Source organism: Cervus elaphus, chromosome 9 (genome assembly GCF_910594005.1).
Source record: "Cervus elaphus chromosome 9, mCerEla1.1, whole genome shotgun sequence".
Classification (NCBI taxonomy): Eukaryota; Metazoa; Chordata; class Mammalia; order Artiodactyla; family Cervidae; genus Cervus; species Cervus elaphus.
Genome location: NC_057823.1, coordinates 48,180,854 through 48,201,921, shown reverse-complemented (window position 1 = coordinate 48,201,921; position 21,068 = coordinate 48,180,854). Strand labels below are relative to the sequence as shown.

Genomic DNA, 21,068 nt, shown 5'->3' with positions numbered 1-21,068 from the left:
ACACCCATGCATTCATTCACTCACCTACTCACTTGGCAAAGCCCATGTCTCCAATCCCAGCAAAGGCCCAGCAGAAGGGGTCTCTGCATCTCCAGTTCCCACCACCGTCACATGCCAAATACAGATTAGCCCCACCATCTCTGGAGAAGCTTAAATTCAGTTAATGGACTTTTTATAGCATGTAAACGTCACCCTCAGTAGAGACGCCTATTAGCCACATAAATAGTGCGCACATGTCCACGCGAAGCTCAGGCTGTGGGCAGGTGGCAGCACCCACTGGCAGCACCTGCACTACCACTGAGGTTGTTTTCAGGCCTTCCGGCCGCGGGACTGGCATGTCTCTGTCAGAAGCTCTGGGCACATGACTAACCCCTTGTGTGACAGATGCTTTCAGGAAGGTGCAGCAACATTCACTGCTGGATCTGATCTTTTCAGAGAACCCCTTAGTGTCCAGGAAAGTTGGCCGTGACCTGGACAGGAAGCCACGGGGCGAACATTCTGGTCATGGGCTACATCACCTTGAGCCATGATGACCCCTAAAGAGGCACCAAAGGAAGGCAGTTCTTTCTCCCAGTGGGCACACATTCTAAGAAGTTCACATGGCTCCCCAACCCTGGGGAAGGGACACCTTTTGGAGGAACAAGGGGAGGTACACAAAAAAATACTTCTGGACCCGAGTCAAAGTTCTCTCCCTAGCCAGGTACTGACCCAGCAGCGGGGAGCATGCACACACAACACAGGCCCTGGGCTCCCTCTCCTGGGTGAGAACATCCCTGACTAGTGCCAACAGCATCAGCAAAGACTCTAAAGGCATCTCCTCAGGCCTTTGATGAGAAAGAGCCAGGCCACATGTTCCATAGAAGAAGACACAAGTAATTGGTTTAACTGATAAGTTCCAATAAGCAGTGATCTTCCATGACTGAGTCTAGGAACATGGCGTGTTGCAGTTCATGAGGTTGTAAAGAGTCAGACACAACTGAGTGACTGAACATCATGGACACTCTGCCCAGAAAACTTCGCACAACACTTTTCATCCCGTGTCATAGGAAGCTCAGGTGAAGACATTCTGTCATAAAAGTTTCCCAACACAAGAAAACCAAGGCAGCCAAGCAACCCATAGGCAACTTTTATCCTCCCAGCCCCCAGTGCTCTAAAATACACAAGAAAAGGGCCATACCTGTGGTCAGAAGAAGGTCCAGGACCCACTCTGGGCCTCGTTTGGGTCCCTGACCTCTTTTCAGCTGAAATGAAAATGAAGACTTTGGCTTGTCAGCATCCTAGTGGGGCACCCTCTCTAACTTCAGTTTTTCCGCCAGCACATGGAGGCCAGGACTGTCCACCCAGCTCTCCCTGCTGAAGATACCTCTGTCAGGCTTCAGTTTCCCAGAAGATTCTGCCTCAACACCCAGAGACTGTACCAGACATGGCCCTGACCTACTGGCCCCTCTTGAGACTCGAGAGTCCTTGGACAGCAAGGAGATCAAACCAGTCAATCCTGAAGATATCAACGCTGACTATTCATTGGAAGGACTGACGCTGAAGCTCCAATACTTTGGCCACCTGTTGCAAAGAGCCGACTCATTGGAAAAGACCCTGATGCTGGGAAAGATTGAAGGCAGGAGGAGAAGGGGTGACAGAAGATGAGATGGCTGGATGGCATCACGGATTCAATGGACGTGAGTTTGAGCAAACTCCAGGAGACAGTGAAGGGCAGGGAAGTCTGGTGTGCTGCAGTCCATGCAGTCACAAAGAGTGAGACATGACTGAGTGACTGAACAACAATACTGGCCCCACCCCAGGAGCACTGGCTGCTGTGTCTTCTGTTGTCTGCCCTCTGTACTGACCCCAAGGCAATAGTCAGTGGGCTCCCATTGACCTAGAAGTCTGTGCCAAAATGATGCCCTGCCCTGGAACTTGGAATGAGAAAACCCCAAGAGAACTGCAGAACAGCAGAGGTTACAGCTGAAAATCATATTTCCCAAAGCCAGCTCTCCCTAAGCTGAGAGACAAAGCCAGAGGGCAGAGGAGAGGGTGAGGGCCTTCCACTGTTAGGTGGAGAGAGGCCAGCAGAGGGGAGTGCCTGAACCATCATATCCTACCTGTGAGGCCCAGTAGTCCTACCCTGTGACCCACAGGTTGCCACCTACAGCCTGAGCTGAGATGGGAGTTGGCTATTGGGCCCGAGGGACACTGAAACCCACAGGGGTTCCACCAAACATGTCTCCATAGACTCATGTCCTTTAAGCCAAAACAGGGAAGGAGGAGGGCTGATCACAGCCACCCTATGCAGGGGAAGGGTCTCTGGAATCTAGCCCAGCACTGTAATCCTCTGGGGAGCTTCAGAACACAGACCCTACCCAAGGGCAACTGACTACATAGATCTGGGGTGGGGCTGGGAGTTGACAGTGTCACAAAGCCCCCCAGGTGATCAGGATTCTGGGCCTGGCGTAAGAACCACTAGTTTGGGCCATACACCCCTTGCCTCACAAAAACAGAACCCCCCATATCTGGATGGCAAAGGACAAGGTTTGGGGAGTAATGGTGTTTTCTGGGAAGTTCCTCATCAGACTGGCCAAGCCTGCTCTGCTCTCTCGGGGCTCCAGATGCCACCCGGCCTCCTCCAGGAAGCCTACCCTTCTTACGTGAGCTCCTCCCTGAGACCCACCTTCCCCACACTCGGCCATCCATCTGCTCTGTGATTTCCAGTCTATACCATACATGGAACCCTTGTCCCCAGGGAGCCCCTGGCCTTCACGGGCTGGCCTCTGGCCTCTAGGATGTGGAGCGATCTCCAGGCCTCCCCTAGCTCTCGCTCTAGGTTCAGGCCTGGCTGTGGGCTACGTGGGTGGGGCTGGCTGTGGGAGGCTGACTGACTCCTTATTGACCTCACAGATCAGTGGTGGCCCGCGTAGCCAGGCGCCCTGGTGAAGAGGAGACTGGCCCAGCAGGTCTTCACAGGCAGAGACAAGATACACCAGAGACCTGAGCTGGGGCCCTGTGACTCAGTCCAGAACCCAGGCTCATTCCAGCAAAACCTTCATACCTCTTCTCAAGTAATGGCACTCAGAAGGGCAGGTATGGGGGAGGCAGGATTTGGGAAGAGAAGAGGGGGAGAGGAAGAGAGGAACCTTTCTGAAGCGCCTTCCAAGCCAAGCAGAGGGCTGGGTTCCCCAAAAGCCTGGCCCTTGTGTCAGCTCCTGCCCTGGCCTGCCACGGTCCTGAGCTATCCATGCAGCTGGAAGCGTGCAGGCGTGGAAAAGGCCCCACCATGCAAAATGTGCATTTGATCAAGGTTGAAAACATGGTGTAACATGAGTTCTCCTGATCTATTGGATTTCTGCAAAAGAGCCCTGAACTCCTCACTCAAGTTCAAACTCAGGTCTCGGGAAAAATGAGTTTGTTAATTCAAGCGATTCCCCAGTGGTTAGTAGTTTATACCACATGCTTTGAAACAATGTGGCCTGAGTCAGGGGAGAAATTGAATGACTTCCTAGGGGAGAGGCAAGGCCTATCTGTTAACCTTGACAGGCTCTGAGGCCTGCTGCATTGGCTCGCCTGGCCCTCTGAGCCCCCTCCCACGAGGCTCAGGCTCCAGCTCCGCTGCTCACATACCCACACAGAGTGGCCCCCACTGCTCAGAAAACAGACAGCTTCCCAATCCTCCCCTCACCGCCACCCTGCAGGCTGGAGAGCTGGCGGCTGCCATCGCTTGCCTCTCTAAGAAGCCTGTGCCTCCAGCGGGCACTGGGGTCCACCAGGACTCTCCCACCCAGCGGACCCAGGGAGCTCATGCTGGCCAGTGTGGGTGAGAGGTAGGGTCAGCCCTATTTGTGGGTTGGTCTCAGACAGTAAACCATAGGGAAGACCTTTTGAAGAGAAGATTAATTACTAGAGAAGCCTTCCAGACTGCCTGGTAAACTCCATTCCCTCATCCAGAGAAGATATATTGGGCACCTGTTTCACGCCCGTTTCCATCCTAACCATAGACACCTACCTCCCCAGTGTGAACCAGGAGAATCCACAGGGCACAGTGATGGAACAATGATGATCACATATTAACAGCCTTCTTCAAGGCCCTTCCCAGGTGTTAATCCTTACAACAGCCCTTGAGAGATGCACAGATGGGTAAACCAAGCCATAGGTCAGTCATTTGCCCAAGGCCACCCAGCTGGGCATCTGGAGTCAGGCAGTCCAGCCCCAGAACCTTTGCCCCGACCACCACTGGATCACTGTCCTCATCATTATTATAATAAAAGCACTGTCCTGCCTGCTGATCCTTCACAGGCACAACCTAGCACCCAGGAAGTGGTACCCTCAAGGGTCTAAGTAAACCCAGGGTCTGAGGCAAGGGCTCAGCCTGCTGGACCCCCACCCTGGCTCAGAGGACATCAGACAAGATCAGACAAGATCTGCAACCTCTCAGCTTCTGCTTCCCTCACTTTAAAATGCAAATGATAATTATTCATAGAGTTCTCGAGATAATTACATGAAACAATGAAGATTAAAGGGCTTAGCACTTTACGGCATTTGCGGATAAAAGTCTGGTAAAGGGGCTTCCTTGGTGGTCCAGTGGCTGAGACTCCACACTCCCAGTGCGAGGGGCCTGGGTTCGATCCCTGGTCAGGGACCTAAGATCCCACATGCCAAAACTAAGACCCAACACAGTCTCAATAAATAAATTAACTAATTTAAAAGCCTGGTAAAAGTTAGTTACCCGTTAGTAATTATAGGTATTAATATGTGATATATACAATGCCAGGGCATATAAGCCCTGATCAGGCCAAAGTTGGGGAAAAATACCCCTATTTATAACACTATATCCATACCATTATTATTATTTCCAACTGGGCTCCCATTCCACACTTTACCTACAGAAAGTATCTTTACTCCCTATCCTGGATAAGCTGTGCAACACTCCCCTTTTCTTCCCCACCCGTCTTCCTTCCCCTCCCCTACAACCCCACCACAACCTCGAGCTCAAATATCGGTGCCACTGGTCATAGACAACAGACACGGCCACCAGAAACAAGACAAGGAACAAGAGACACTTGCCACTTTTCAGGGGTTTGAGCATGAAACCCCCTGATGAACTGACATCTTTTGGCAGCATGTTCACATGTCCTTCCAACAAGTCCAGCAGGATGGAAACATTAAAACGATGCAAGGCCACGCTGTTCACAGGGGGAGGCCCTGATAATGCCACGTCAGGGAGGACCAGCAAAGATTTCGAGACTCCAAGCCTCAACAAAAGCCACCGCCCGAGTGCACACTCCTGCACCTGATTCTCCCCCTCTGAATGTGGATGGGGTGCGGCACTTTGTTGCTCAGTTGCTAAGTCATGGCTGACTCTCTGTGACCCCGTGGACTGCAGCCCAGCAAGGCAGGGATTAGTCTCTCCTGCCAGGGAGCAGGTTAAGAACCAGAAAGGTGCGGAGATGTTCCCCGGGGCGGCTCAGTTTGTGGGACAGAGCTGGGACAGAGCCAGGTCTTCTGCTTCCTGGACGCTTGGCTGGGGGAGGGTGGGGCACCCCACACTGCACACCTCTGGAAGGCTAAGCAGTCCTTGTGCTGGCTGCTGGGCCAAGAGGTGGCAGCTCTGCCTCACAGCACCCTGGCCAAGTGCTCCATGAAATCATCCAAAGCCAACAGGAGCCCCAGGAACAGTCGGGCCACAGCTGCGGCTTCCTCCCTAGCTGTGGGCATCTTCAGCTCCCTGGGGCCCCGGGCTAAGTTCCACTCTCCATACACACGGAGGACACATGCTGAAGACCAGCCGCTATTCCCAGACAAGGCCCACCCCTGGCAAGGCTGCCCAGCACCCAGGGGGATGGCCACCCCACACCCCCTCTAGCTGGCTGCTGCCTCCCCAGTGCCGACAGCAATACTCACCGAGGGGACTGAACAGACACGGAGATGCTGAGCTCCCCAAGGCGGCCACCCCAGCCCCGCCCCACCCCAGCCCAGAAAGCAAAGGGCCGCAGCCGCATCCCTAGACAGATGCCCTAATCCCAGCTGGGCTCAGGTTCACACACACCTTTCACATCTGCGGCAGCAGCCCCGAAAGGCAAGCACCAGACAAGCAGCAGCTGGCCATGGAGGGCAGCCGAGTGGGACGGGCCCTATATCCCTTCCTGGGACACGGGGTGGTGGGAGGAGCCGGAGGGGCCTCTCTGCCTCTGGGACAAGCCTGTTCAGCACCAGACCTGGCAGCACAGGGCGCAGAGAGCTGAGAAACGGGCCCAGTTTTCACCCTACCAAATCCTTCAGGATGACTACAGAAGCCGCAAAAAATCAATTTTCTGCTGCTTCTTCGGAAGCCGGGGTTTATTCTCCAAGTGTGCAGAACCCTGGCTCGATTGTTCCCCATCAGCTCCAGCCATGCTTCTGGGGTGCCCAGCACAGCCCGCCACCTCCCCTTCCCCAGGCACTCAAACCCACACCCACAGCTGCACCAGGGCAAAGAACAGAGGCCTCATCTGGGAAAGTCAGGCCAGGTGCCGGCTTCCTCCAAGAAGGAAGTGCTCCCATTTCCAGAGCACCAAACCATTGGCAGAGGACCCTTATACACAGCTGCGCTGGGACACCAGACTAAAGTCAGGGATGGGAGAAGATGGCAGATGAGCTGCTGGACCCTGGAACCTCAGGGCAGAGATGAGAAACTCTGGGCACTGACATCAATGCTAGAGCTTTCTCAGCATCAGTCTGCTGGCTGCCCCGGGCCCTGGCCCAGGACTGTGCCCTACCCAACCCCATCCCACCTTCCTCAGCTGCAGGACCTGACCCAGGAAGCTCCTGACTGTCCTGGCCACAGCAGCTGGGCTGGGTGCACTGATGCCTGGGCAACATGTGTCACACACGTGCACCAGCATTCAGCAAGGGCCGACCTGGTCCTGCCCCTGGGGGCCCCAGAATCACGGCTGTCACTCTGCAGCAGGGCCCACTGAGCCAGAGGACCATCTGTGTGCAGCCTGGGCTGGCCTGTTCTCGAAGGCTTGGTCCTCATTCTTTCTCTAGTCACTCTGGACAGATCCCAGCATAGTTTTCAGTTTGCTCTCCGTGATTCTCAAGGTGTGGTCCCTGGACCAACAGCAGCAGCATCACCTGGGAACTTGGATGAAATGCATTCTCAGGCCCCACCCCAGGCCTCCTCATTCAGAAATCCGGGGGTGGGGCACAGCCGTGTGTGTTTTAACAAGCCTTCTAGGTGATTCTGATGCAACTCTGGATGGCCGCGTTGTTGGGGTGGGCGTGGCAGGGGGGACACAACTGGGGGGCAGGAGCTCCTCTGCTCTCCTTCAGCCCAAAGCACTGTAGCTACTTACCAAGCTAGCAAGCCTGAAGGAACCTCTCTGCTCTCCTGGGCTGCTCCTCTGTGTGGCCCTGGGCTCCTTCTGGGCCCTCTCACCCTCAGGATGCTGAAAGGTTACCCCACTTCTCACTGCAGACCCCCAAACCCCAAGAACACAGACTCATCATGAGTTGATGACTATCAAATGTTTATTCAACACAAATTAAAATAATATTATACAACACACACTGACCACATCCCTATCTCAGGAGTCTTTGCTACTCCCTAAGCTAGAACTGAAGCTGAAGCTCCAATACTTTCGCCACCTGATGTGAAGAGCTGACTCACTGGAAAAGACCCTGATGCTGGGAAAGCCTGATGGCAGGAGGAGAAGGGGACAACAGAGGATGAGACGGCATCACTGACTCAATGGACATGAGTTTGAGCACACTCCAGGAGATACTCAGGGAAGCCTGGCATGCTGCAGTTCACAGGGTCACAAAGAGCTGGACATGACTTAGCAACTGAACAACAACAACAAAGCCAGAACTCTCTTCTCCCGACCAGCACGCTTCACTCAGGTCTCTGAGCAATGTCACCTCTTCAGAGAGGCCTGTCCTTTCCATCCTACCTAAGGTCACTCTTCATTTGCTCTGTCTCCTTACCCAGATAACTTTTTCTGTATCTCCACCTCATAATGTTATTATATATTTACTCATTTGTTTGCGCAGCTTTTGTGTTGTTTGGGGTCTCTTTCCCACTCTAGGCTATCATCTTCATGAGGACAGGGATCTCATCCATTCACTGCTGCAGGCTCAGTGCCCGGCACACGCCTCCCACACAGTCGGAACTCAATCAGTATACCGGTAAATGAGTGCATGCATACAGAGAAACAAAAATCAGAGCTGTCCACTCCTCGTATTTAGCAATTCTTAAATACATAAAACACCCAGGCGAACTTGGAAATTAAATCCAAACAAAACTACCGACAAAATTAGATGATGTGTTTTGCTCCAGTTCAATTGCCAAGAATGGGTTTAATAGTAGAGAGATAGGGCCTCAAGCCAGTTCTGTTGCTGTATTTTGATGTCATTAATACCACCACAGAGAGCGAATGCCTGCAAACAGATGTGTGCAAACAAAGTGGCATTAATAACTTTGAGGTTTTGTTTGCAAGGATAACCAGCTTTTATACAAAACCCAAATCCAGCACACAGGCCTGCAGCACCCATTTTAACAAGGGATTACTTGATAATTCTGCAGAGGTATCTTTTTCACTTGAAGCCACATCAACCTTAAGATCACACTGAAAACCTGCCTTAAATAAACTCTTAATCTCCTCATCCTAATTCTAGCAATCTCTTCCTCACGTATTTCCCAGCACAATTACTGCCAATGAACTTCAGCCTGTTACTGAGTATCAAGTTGGGATCCCCTTGCCATATGCATGGGACCCTGGCCACCAGCACACCGGCATCTTGGCCTCTGGCACTGCCCACTGGCGTGGGTCTTGTTCTGCCCTGGCTTTTCTCCATCTAAATTGATGCAACCAAACAGAATTTCCTCCATACGGTGGACTCAGGCTATATTTCACCTTCCCTTGGAGCAAACCTAAACCATCAAATACACTGACACCATCATGAAGACATAAATATTTCTTAAATCATCCAGCAATACCAGGCTATAACATGGGTATCAAGATAGTATAGATAAGATCATATGAATTCCAAAGGTAGCGATCAAAATGGAAAAGTAGACCTTTGAGAATGACAAACCAGAGCCCTGATGCACTGATCTCTTTACCTATTCGAGGACCTTGGCACTTGTCACCAAGCCCCTCTGGGGGACAGAGCAGAGCACTGAGGTGCTGAATTCCAGCCCAGGGACTAAGTCCCATCTTACAGTCGGAAATGCAACCACCAGGAAACTATTAAAGTTCCAGTCCCATAAGTGCCCACATGGAACTGAGAGTCAGTTCACTGGATTCACATGTGTTCTGAAATGATTCTGTAATTCTGGCATCGGCAAGGGCTTTCCAGGGATGAAGACATAATGGGTGCCAGAGGTTTAATTAAAAATTTATGGGAGAAAAACTTACACTTGAGAACATTATACCCTCTCTCTCTCTCCAGCCTGGGTCTTGTTTCCCTTGCCAATATGGACAAGAGCACCATGATTCCGTTTTATGAGGGTACTTCTAAGTCTTAGGCTGCCTGGTACAGGGTGTGCCTGCAAGGGGAGTCCTTCTGCAATGTGACGGGGCTCCTGGCACCCTACCCAAACGCTCACCATGGCCTGGCACGTGTCCTCAGGGTGGGTGCCAGCCAAGACCAGCCACCCCGGAGGTCTGATGTCAAGTTCAGCAGGCCAGAGGGTCACCTGGTCCAATCTCCTGCCTACACGCAGTCCCCCAGCACAACCATGGGATGGGACTTGGCTCAGCTCCCCAGGGCATCAGCCTAGAGCAAAAACAACTCTCCTTATTCATGCCTTCTTGCCTGGAGAATCCCATGGACGAGGAGCCTGGTGGGCTCCATAGGGTCACAAACAGACATGACTGACATGATCTAGCACACACACACATGGCCCCTCAGTCTCTTCAGATGCTGAGGATGGTATTCAGTACATCAAACATCCAAGGAGGAAAACCTATCCTCAGCCCGTTCCTTCACATGGTGGAGGAAGCAGTTCTCATAGGCTCTCTCCAAGGCCTCAGGCTGCTTGTCCCTGTGACCGGAGGACCAGCCCCCTCCCCTCCTGGTGGTATCTCTCCCTCTCCCTCTCTCTCACACACACAGAAAGCCTCCACCCGGGCTAACACCGCCTCCTACCCAGTCTCCAACAGGAGGGAGTGCCCTCTTTGCTGAGAAAGCATTTTGTGTATCAGTCACCTCCACTCACTGCTCAGGTGTGAGGGTGAAGCCAGGAACCTACAGAGACAAAGGCCTAGGAGCCCCACCAAGCCAAGGGCCAGTCAGCCCAGGGAGTGGCATCCATGGGGAAGAACAGGCCCGGGACTAGTCCCTTAGCTGGTGTCAACTCTGCCCACCTCTCAGGGAGAAAGCCCCCCTGCCAGGGCCCCCAAGACTTGGCTCTGTGCCCCTCGTCCCCCCACCTGACCTCAGGGAGGCATCTGGGCTCTTCCATGTTGCCAGTGGCCACCAGTACACCCACAAACAGGCCCCAACTTTCTGTTCAAGGGCCCAAGCAAAGAGACTTGGGTCCCAAGAGGAAGAGGGACTTGTCCAGCCACCCACCAACCTAGCCCCACTTTTAGTGGGAGAGAAACCAAGGCCTTTCTCTGAGGAGCTTCTTGACCATTAGCGCCGTTAAAGGAAGGGGGATTTAAAAGTGACTTGGAAGCAGCTTGGTCAGGCCACCCATCCTTATAGCAAATTTCCTCCCTGGCTCCCCAAGCCAGGAGGCTGAGGGGAAACAATGCTGGGCCCGTGGTGGGAGTTGGGGCATCTTGGGCCATGACCCCCCCAGTGACCTCAGTGGGTAGAAAGGGCTGGCTGGTTCCTGCCTCAATCAAGTATGGGCATAGTGAGAGGGGTAGTGGGGAGGGGCCCTGGTAGCAACCCCACCTTGACCCAAGGGTACCTCACAGAGGTGGTGAAGGAAGGAGCCGTGGGAGGGCATATGCTGGGGTGTTGGATCTGACCTTTGGGAGAAAGCAACAATTAGCATGTGGATCAGTCATGTGCCCTGCCTCCAAGGCCCCAGCATGTTCTAGATACACACCAGCTGTCATGCCAGGTCTTCTGTATATATCCTGTCCCCATGACAATACTAGGAGGGTCATTTCCAACTAGTGGGTTGGGAATGGATCTCAGTTTGCTTAACAAGTGAATAACTTGGTAACGCAATGGCTCATTAAGTAACTTGCCCATGGTGCTGGTTAGGATGCAACAGGGTGCTTCCACTGCTACCCTGCATTCCTGATCCCCAGCCCCCCATAATGGGGGCAGCACCACCTCCTCAGGCCTGGGGCCCGGCTGTGCAAGGCTGACCAAGCCTGGTTCTCCCCTCTGTGGCCACTGCCCTGAGCTAGCCCTGTTCAGGGCTTGAGTTACAAACTGTGCGGTATTCACCCTGGCTGTCCACCCTGCTCTAGCTCTGCCCATGTGCTCCGCCCGCTTCCCCCACCCACCTTCCTCAAGTATTTCTACCTCATCCGTAACCTTGCCCCAAAGCCTTGCATGGTTCTCTGTTTTCACACACCAAAGTCCAGGCAGGCCAGTCACTGAAGGCCTTGTATGACAAGGCAGCGACTTTCTCTCAAGACATCTTTTCGGGACGCTCTCCTACACATACACTACCTCCCACCCAACTGGGGCTACCCGCTGAACCTGGTTTGGCCTGCCTCTGGGTCCCTGACTCCAAATGTGTGTTCACCTGAGGCTGTTGCTCAGAGCTGGCGGGTGTGCCCAAGTGTGGGGGAGCTACCAGCCGTGGGGTGGGGGGCGGCGGGGCTGGGGAACATGCTAGTCAGGCCGTAGAGAGTGAGGGCTGCATGTGGGAGGCGACCCGGTGGGTGTGAGAACTAAAGTATTTCCTGCCGTATCAGTAAACGAAGGATGCTGCAGCCATCAAGCCACCACATTACAGTCACCCAGATGCTGAGCCCTGCAAAAACTCAGGATGGAGAAAAAATGGGCTACCCAAACTGCCATGCCCATGGCACAGTCAGCCTCCGCAGCCACCCGCTACAGCGCACCCTGAGACGACTCAGGGTGAGGAGACACAGGAAACAGGCCCCGGAGAGCTGAGGTGCATAGCGAAGTGAAAGTATTAGTCGCTTGGTTGTGTCTGACTCTCTGCGACCCCACGAACTGTAGCCCGCCAGGCTCCTCTGTCCATGGAATTCTCGGCAAGAGTACTGGAATGGGTTACCATTCCCTTCTCCAGAGGATCTTCCCGACCCAGGGACTGAACCCAGGTCTCCTGTACTACAGGCAGATTCTTTTCTGTCTGAGCCACCAGGGAAAGGAACACAGTTAAATTCCTTGGCTTGAGATACCTGGTTTTCCTTCATTAACAGTAATCCTTTGATGTTCCAACTACCTGGTCATTTGTTGCAAAAACTTCTATATAACCTGCCTTCCTCCCTTGCCTCTTTGGAACAGTTTTCTCAGCATTTATCTGAGATGCTGTGTCCTGAGCTTAAGTCCTCAGAAAGTCTGCTGAATAAAACACAACCCGACGTTGTAGGTTGTCTGTTTTTCCAGTTGACAGGTGCACAACAAGCCAGTCAGCAGCCTGGGCAGAGGGCACCCCATTCCCACTGCTGGGGCTCCCACAGGACTGTGAACACTCGGCCTGCACCCTCGGGGCGGCCCTGCCACGTTGACCTCCCTTGGCACCTCCCTCAAGGGGCCTGGCACTGCTGAGTCACCCCTCATCCATGCAAAGCAAAACCCTCCAGTTTTTTTTTTTAAACAGAGTCACACAAGCACAACCACTGCACACAGCTCTTGCACAACCTGGCGCTGTCCTGCTGACAGGTACTTGGGGATTTCTGCACTGCTGCACCCACTCCCGGGGCAGGAAGCCACACACGCGCACAACGGCGGCCGGGCACACCTGGGCCCTGGAGAGGCCTCTGCTGACCTTGTGGGCTGCTGGATGCAGGGGTTCCTGGGGAATGAGCACTGGGGCCACCCTGGCCTGCCCGAGGCCTCTTCTGCCAGCAGACGGGCACCGCTTTCACCTGCCATGCTTCCCCAAACCGCTGAGGACCGGGGGGCAGTGGCCAGCAGGTGCCGGACAGGGACCACAGCCTGAGCGCCTGCTCCACCACTGGCGCACCGTGACTCTGGGCAAAGCCTTGTTCCCCTCTGGCTGCTGTTTTTCTTCACACATAAAACAGAAGCCAGGACCAGACTGGTGATTTCCCAGCTTTGTTCCAGGAAGCCCTGTGGCCACACTTGTGGCCTGGAAGTGTCTCAGAGCCGAGGCCTCCTGCCCCTGACTGCGTAACCCTGGACAAGTGCTTCCTCTTCACAAGGCTGGGTCCCAGCCTCACCCTTTCTACCCACTCGGATACAGTCTTCCAGGAAGCTACAGAATGGCAGGCTTGGGCCAGAGGTCAGTGGGCCCTCCGCCCTGGGCAGGTCAGGGCAGGGTGAGGGAGAGGGCTTGGCAGGAGGGAAAGGCAGTCAGTCAGCGTGTGGGTGCTGGCACGAGGGGCCAGTTCCGACCACACAAATGAAGGAACCGCAAGATAATGGGTCACAGCTTCAGCCAAGTGCCCGGCCTCTAGAGACAGCCCTGCTGGGATGGCAGAGAGAGGAGTCAGCTTCAGAAGTCGACGAAGCCTCAGGGGTCTGCCCGGGCAGACAGAGGCATCAGGTTTGACTCAAAAGCAAGGTGAGCAGGGAGACCCCCACCCCCCACCCCCCAGGAGGCTTCTCCTGCCCCTCACCCCTTCCCATGCCAAGAGGCAAGCTGGTTCAGTCAGCATCCGGTGAGGTAAACAGAGCCCACAGCCCATGCCCAGGAGGCATCTGCGTGACGAGGTGACAAAGTTGGAGAAGTTGCAAAGACAGCGGGGGGTTGGAGGGGTACGTAGCGGGGTGGAGAATGAGGTGAGGCAGAGGTCATCAGCCATCGGCCTTAGCAGGAGGAGGGCATGGCCAGCCCTAGGGCTAGAGGAGGTGCTCCCCGAGCCCAGAGGCTGGGCCCTGCAGTAGCAGCAGCAATCACACAAAGGCCTCCTTATGTCAAGGGCGCCGACACCACAGGGAGACGGGAGCCCCAGAGGGACACCATGGGAGCCGAAGCCCCGGAGGGAGCAGCTGCCGTGGCAGAGAGATGGGCAGAAGTGATGGGAGCCGAAGCCCCGGAGGGAGCAGCTGCCGTGGCAGAGAGACGGGCAGAAGTGCCCTTTTCTCTCTCTCCCTCGGGCCCTCCAGTCTCCTGCCGCTGCTTCCCATGAGCTAAACCTGATCAGAGCCAGTTGTCAAGGCAGCCTGGGAAGTGAAGTTTTCAGGGTCAGCCCCCATGTTGCAGAGCCATCAGGGGAAGGGCTGGGAATGGATCTGAGCCAATGAGAGAGGAAATGGCAACCCACTCCAGTATTCTTGCCTGGAGAATCCCATGCACAGAAAAGCCTGGTGGGCTGCAATCCAAGGGATCACAAAGAGTCAGACACAACTGAGTGACTCACACACACACAGAGACACCCTAGGCCTCCCACCTTGAGAGACCGACCCTTCTAGAACCTGCCGACACTTGAAGTTCGGCCCAAACCGTCTGCTTTCACGAAGCCCTGGGAGATGGTTCTGTACCAGTCTGCCCTCAGCCCATTCGGCTGCACTCCTCTGGCCTCGGTCCCCTTGCCCACATGGGATCAGGACGGGCAGCCCTCTCTGAACTCTCCCCGGTCCCAGAGATGTCCTGGCAGTTCAGCAGACCTCATCAGTAAGGTTCAGTAAGTTCAGCTTACTGAACTTAAAGTTCAGCTCAGTAAGACTCCCATGTGCCTTCTGCCCTGACCTGAACTCCCCAACCGGGTTTATTTCCAAGGAAATCTTTTTTTTTTCCCCCAAATGAAACTCCCAGGTCATTTCTTGGGGGAATAGATGCTGTTCCTGGACAAAGTGAACGTACATGGGAAGCTGAGCACATCCATGTGAAACTGCTCGAGGCCCAGCCTGACCTCGGAGGGGGATGTGAGCACCAAGGTCTCACTGCCTCTGGAAGCCTCCCACTGAGACAGGCATTTTTAGAGCACAAGACCCATGAGGTTTCCAACACAGGGAAGGACATCTGCTTCAGTGACTATGATGAGATCTGGCCCTTCTCTTTCAAGAACCCCCATCCCCCACCCCTGCCTGCCCCCTGCAGCCTGCAAGGGTCAGCAGTGGCTTCCTAAGTGGCCATGTTCTCCAGCCTCTTTTCCCAACATGAGCCAACCCTGAGAGGTCACCTCTCCTCCTATGACCTCTCTACTATCTCCTGAACACCAGAGTCAGAGAGGTGAGCCACGAGAATGCTGAAGACAGCTGATGTCGGCTCTCAAGAGCTTAGCACTCAGCGCCATGACACGGATGGCCTGAAGTGGACCATGGTGGAAACACTTACACCATGGAAATGGGCAAATACTTCTAAACAAGGCTTCTTTCTTTATTTTTTCCTTCCTTCCCGGAGAGCTGGTTGTTAGATGATTAAGAGCACACTACTGAATGAGGCCTTTGACATCCTGGGCACACACTCCATCGTCACCGTCAACCCCAGCCTCATGTCCTGCCATCTCCTCTCTCTCATGCTCTCTCCCTCCGGCTGTTCACCAAACCACCAGGTCCTTCCCTAGGGCATGCCTTGCCCCTCTCCCAGCTGCCCCAGGGGACAGCACGTGGGCATGCTTCTCTCCTGACTTCAGATCCAGCTGTGTGACCTTGGGCAAGTCGTTTCCCTGCCTCTGTCCCCTCACCGAGAAAAGGCAGGTGCCCAGGAGATGAGGAACAAGAAACAAGAGCAAGTGTGTTGTAAGCTCAGCTTACACCACATCTGACCCGGGGGTCTGCTCAAAATCACCCTCAGCCCCTGCTCTGCCCATAGAAATTCTCCCATGCTTCAAGGTTCAACCTCCACGGTGAAGCCAGACCTGGGAGCCCATTCCCTTCCAGCAGGCCACCTCTGGTGACCGTGGCTCTGCGACATGAGACAGCGGCCCCTGTGAGAGCAGGGCGGGCAGCCCGGGGGATGCACGAGGTTTCTGCACAGGCCTAGTGAGAAGCAGGATTACAAGAGTGCGGGAGACGCCAGGTCCCCTCCATGTCCTCACCACTGATCAGGGAAGCCAGCACCCCCTCTCTTTCTATGACGCCCTTCCTCGGGGATAAGGAAGTTCCCTGCTTCTTCCTCCCGAACACTTGCCCAACAGTGGCAGGAAGCAGCAGCAGGAAGTAGGCAATGGCCTCCTGTGAATGCAGAGTGAATCAGCCTCAGGGCTCACCTCCAGCTGCCAGCCCACTGGCCAAGGTGAGAAAATTTCTAGAAGATGGCGCACCCGCCAGCCCAGCCTGGATGCCACTGGCTGACCAGCTCTTTGTGGGAAAAGCAATGCCACATTCACTGCCTGCACCCTGCCAGCCCTGGACAGTGCATCAACTGAGGTGTGAGGCGTCCCCTCACTGGGCCTTCCCAGGAGGTCAAGAGCAGATTGGGCCACACCCTCCTCATTTCCTGGCAGAATTCAGCATAGATCCTGGGGTCACCTCCACTTCCCTGTGAAGAACCCAGCAGATCCCCAGCAGATGGTTATCTGGTGTTATTTCTCATCACTTACTATCCATAGCCTTGGGCTAGTGAGTTCAACTTCTTGGACCTCAGTTTCCTCCTCTGCAAAGTGAGTGCAATAATAGTACCCCCTCCTGAGTGGTTATAAGCCATCAAGTGCTTCAGGCACACAGTAAGTGCTTAATGTGCTGTGCTTAGTCATTCAGTCATGTCTGACTCTTCACGACCCAATGGGCTGTAGCCCGCCAGGCTCCTCTGTCCATGAGGGATTCTCCAGGCAAGAATGCTGGAGTGGGTTGCCATGCCCTCCTCCAGGGGATCTTCCCAACCCAGAGATCGAACCCAAGTCTCCCACATTGCAGGTGGATTCTTTACTGTCTGAGCCACCAGAGAAACCCAAGAATATTAGAGTGGGTAGTCTATCCTTTCTCCAGGGGATCTTCTCGAACCAGGAATTGCACCAGGGTCTCCTGCATTGCAGGCGGATTCTTTACCAGCTGAGCCTCAAGGCAAGCCCTAAGAGCTTAATATGTGGTAGCTATTATAGTTTATTACCCCCATTTTACATCGGAAGAAAGGGAGGTTTAAAAGGAACACCAGACAGTCACAATTTGGAGCTTTTATCCCAAGTCCCTGTAAAGGTACCCTTATGACTGTATAAAAGCCTGGAACCTCCGGAGAGAACAGAGCGCCCTCTCCTTTGCCCCAAGCAAGGACAGAAGGATAAAGGTCACTGGTGCTGACTGTTTGAAGTCCGGTGTTGTATCTTCTATCACAGGGATCCTTGTGGCTGCAAAGGTTCACATGGTCTGGCTCAGACTCCGCTTGTAAAATGTAAATCACAGAATCCCAGACTTGTGGGGAATTTTAACGCCCATTTAGGTCCACTCCATAGGAGGACACAGATTTTCTCAAGACTTAGGCCAGGACACTGCTTGAATACCTCCAGTGATGGGGAACTCTGCACCTTCAGAGGTCATGCATTCCACTGCAGATGTGCTGAGGAGAGGGCAACAGGAAATAAACAGAGGGCCCAGGGGAGCCGGGGCGGCAAAGGCCGATTCTGCCAACTTCAGAGATGAACCTGAGGGAGGGCCAGCCTCCACCCTCCCCGCCACTGCCCTCTGCCAAGGAGACGGGATGTTCTCCAGGAACTGAAGGCGCATCTGGGAAGCCACGCTTCAGTGGGCAGATGTGGAAGCAGGCCAGGACACATGCCTATGGGTTCCACACCACCAGGCGACAGGAAAGAGAGAAGGGTGGGCCCAGGCCAGGCCCAGAAGGAACGGCCACCGCCAGGAAGATCAAAACGCCCAGATAATGAGCAGAATTCTTCTTCCAGAGACACCAGCTAATGAAGGGAGCCCAGGAAGCCCCATGTCACAGGCCCAAACTGTTTACACAAGTGTTAAAAATACATTTCAAAAGAAAGCGGGGAAGCCCGAGGAAACCCTTTGCCACCCTTGGAAAAGGCTTTCTGAAAACGACGTTTATTTGTTTTCCGAAAGGTGTTTGAAGTCTCTGCGTGTACCCCTTGGGCAACTTTAATTCCTCCTCCTAATCCCCTATTAAACCTGATGCTCACTAGCACAGCCCGCTGAGGGGGTTATGATTTTTATTCTTAATTATACAGATACATATTTGGGTCCATGCGCGTTCCTATGTTTTTATGTAAATTCAAAAGGCATTGTCAGCCTTGCTTCTCCAAGATGCTCAAAATAGTCTGAGCTTCATTAAGGCACTAGGGGGGTTTAAAATGAAGTTTAAAGGGTCAAAAGAGCATAATTTTTAAAATTAATTTTCAAAGCCCTGTAACCTTACAGCCAGAGATGAATGGGTTCGTGGGAAAGTGTAAGAAGCCACACATGAAGGAGCTGAGCCTGGGAGAAGCGGGGTGGGGGCACCTTTGCCAATGCCTGGCAGAGCTGGAGGGAGCCCCAGGCAACCAGCTGCATAGTCTCGGGAGACAGGAAGGCACAGTGATCACTGTCATCATCGCCAGCATCATCACAGCAGCGAGCCCCTCTTCTTAAATACCTACTGCATGCCAGCTATGGTAGTCACCACTCTGCACCCCTCAACTCATTAAGCCCAGCAGCCCTCGCAGGAGGGTGCTGTGACGATCCCTATTTTCAGATAAGGAAACCGAAGCAGGCCAAGGCCAGGGGATCTACCTAAGGTCCCACTGAAGAAATGGTAGGGAAGACATAACGTGTTAATGATGGTGCTCATGATGATATTCGCTGAGTGCCGGTAACACGCCAGGCACAGTTTTATGTGCATTATCTCATTTCACTGTCACCAAAGGCCAATGAGTTAAGTCGTGTTATTAATATCACTTCACAGATGAGGAAACCAAGGCTCAGAGAGGCTTTAAAAAAGCTGCCCAAGATCACAGAACCAGTAAGGACCACTGACTTGAACCCAGGTCATTGAGACCTCAGAACCCAAGCCCTCAATCTCTTTCCTCTCACTCCATGAACTAACGGTGTGCTCCCCAGCCACAGAGGCCCTCAGGACAATGGCATAGGAGATGTAACAAGGCAGCATCCCTCCCATTGACCCTGGAGGCAGAGTAACCAGGGGTCTGTCTAGGTTCTGGATCATCAGGCCCCCAACAGCTGAGATAATCAGGGAAGACTCCCTGAAGGAAGAGGCTAAGAGAGGCTGAGAAAGGATGGGCTGAAGCACAGAAGACAGTGGAAGTGGGTAAAATGGTGTGCAACTGTGGGAAAGGACAAGGTTGCCCAGAGGAACACAGCAGGAACCTCAGGAGGCGGATGGGCAAAAGGATCAGGAGGCAGGTGTGGTCGAAGGACAGACATGGGGGCGGGGGGGGGGGGTCACAGAACATAGGGATCCTTCCCCCAAATCCACCCTCTCTGCCTTCCCTCTGGTGGCCGGGCGTGAAGAAAGCATCTCTGCTCCCATGCAAGACCAGCTCCTTGACACCAAGCCCTACCTCTCGAATCCTCCCAAAGACTCCTCCTCCTGCCAATGTTGCCTTTCTCAGAATCATCTCCCTTCTGCTTCCTCCTGCGTCATTCATATCAGCATACTGATTTGCTGTATTTTCTTCTGTGTCAAAAAAACCCCTGCATCCCTCTCAAGGTGCTACCGCATTTAACTGTCTCCCATTTTGGCAAAACACCTCAAGAGCTGTGATGGGGTCAGAGAGCTCCGTCTTCTCCCATGGCTCCCCGCCTCCTCACTGAACCAGCTCTCACCCCTCAGCCTTTCCCCAGCACCCCCGGTTTTCCCCCCATCCACCTGGCTGGATCTTCCCTGCCACCCTGTCTGGCTCCCCCCACGTCTAAGACTGCCCTGGCCCTGGTCTCTGAGCCCTCTTCATTCTCTGCCCACCAGCTCACCCAGTCCTGTGGCTCTACATTCCAAATCTATCATGCAAAATGTCGATGTCCAGCCCCAGCCCTCCCAAGCTCCACAGGCCTGATAGCAAACTCGATGCCATCACGTGCATGTCTACCAGCCTCTCAAACTGAACAAGTCCTAGACTGCACTCCTGATTCCCACTCCCCTAAACTTGCTCTTCCTTGGCTCCTCCCCATCTCAGCAAATGGCTGTGGGGCTAAGGCAAGTAGCAAGCCCTTCTTCTTAAACACCTAGAACATGTCAGCTGTGGTATGCACCTCTTTGCTCATCTCACCTCATTAGACCCAGCAGCTCTCGGGGGTCGGGGGGTGCTGTTATGATCCCTAGGTTTCAGATAAGGAAACTGAGGTGCAGCAAGGCCAGGTGATTTACCTGAGGTCCCACTGAAGAAATGGTAGGGGAAAACATAACACACTAATGACGGTGCTCATGAAGATCTTAATTGAGAACCAGTTAAGAAATGGCAACCCACTCCAGTATTCATGCCCGGAAAATCCCATGGACCGAGAAGCCTGGGGGGCTACAGTCCATGGGGTCACAAAGAGTCGGACACGACTGAGCGACTTCAGCTCAGTTCAGCTCAACATGCCAGGCATAGTTTTATGTGCATTATCTCATTTGAGTATGAAAGTGTTAGTCACTCAGTCAAGTTTGACTGTGAGACCCCATGGACTGTAGCCCACCAGGCTCCTCTGTCCACGGAATTCTCCAGGCCAGAATACTGGAGGGGGTAGCCATTCCCTTCTGTGGGGGATCTTCCTGACGTAGGGATTGAACCCTTTACCATCTGAGCTACTGTAACCCTCACCAAATGCCAGTGAGTTAAGTCTTCTTATTAAGTACTTTACAGATGATGAAACCAAGGCTCAAAGAGGTGTGTTTTTTTTTTTTAAATAACGCTGCCCAAGGTTAGGCATAATTCTCAGCTTAAGCAACTCTGGACAGAGTGCCAATCCATCAGAAAATCCTCTTGACTCTACACCAAACACTTACCTGGAGCCTAACTGACCTCCCATCTTTACCTCTCCTCCCTACAACCCACTGTCAAAGGCATCTTTTAAAACACCACCACCCACCACCACCCTGGCTTCATATTGTACTTGGAATGATATCCAAACTTCTAGACACTGCCCCATACAGC

At 53.6% G+C, this 21,068-nt stretch overlaps 1 long non-coding RNA gene across 2 annotated transcripts in view; it reads right to left on the bottom strand.

Moving 5' to 3' along the window:
- LOC122700155 overlaps positions 1 to 21,068 on the bottom strand; it is a 182,627-nt gene that overhangs the window by 109,125 nt on the left and 52,434 nt on the right. Inside the window, exon 1 of one of the 2 annotated variants that reach the window (XR_006342732.1) lies at positions 6,035 to 6,080. The exons of the other annotated variant lie outside the window; for it this stretch is intronic. This is a non-coding gene — a long non-coding RNA (uncharacterized LOC122700155). Of the gene's footprint in view, positions 1 to 6,034; positions 6,081 to 21,068 lie in introns of those variants that run through there. 2 annotated transcript variants of the gene reach the window in all.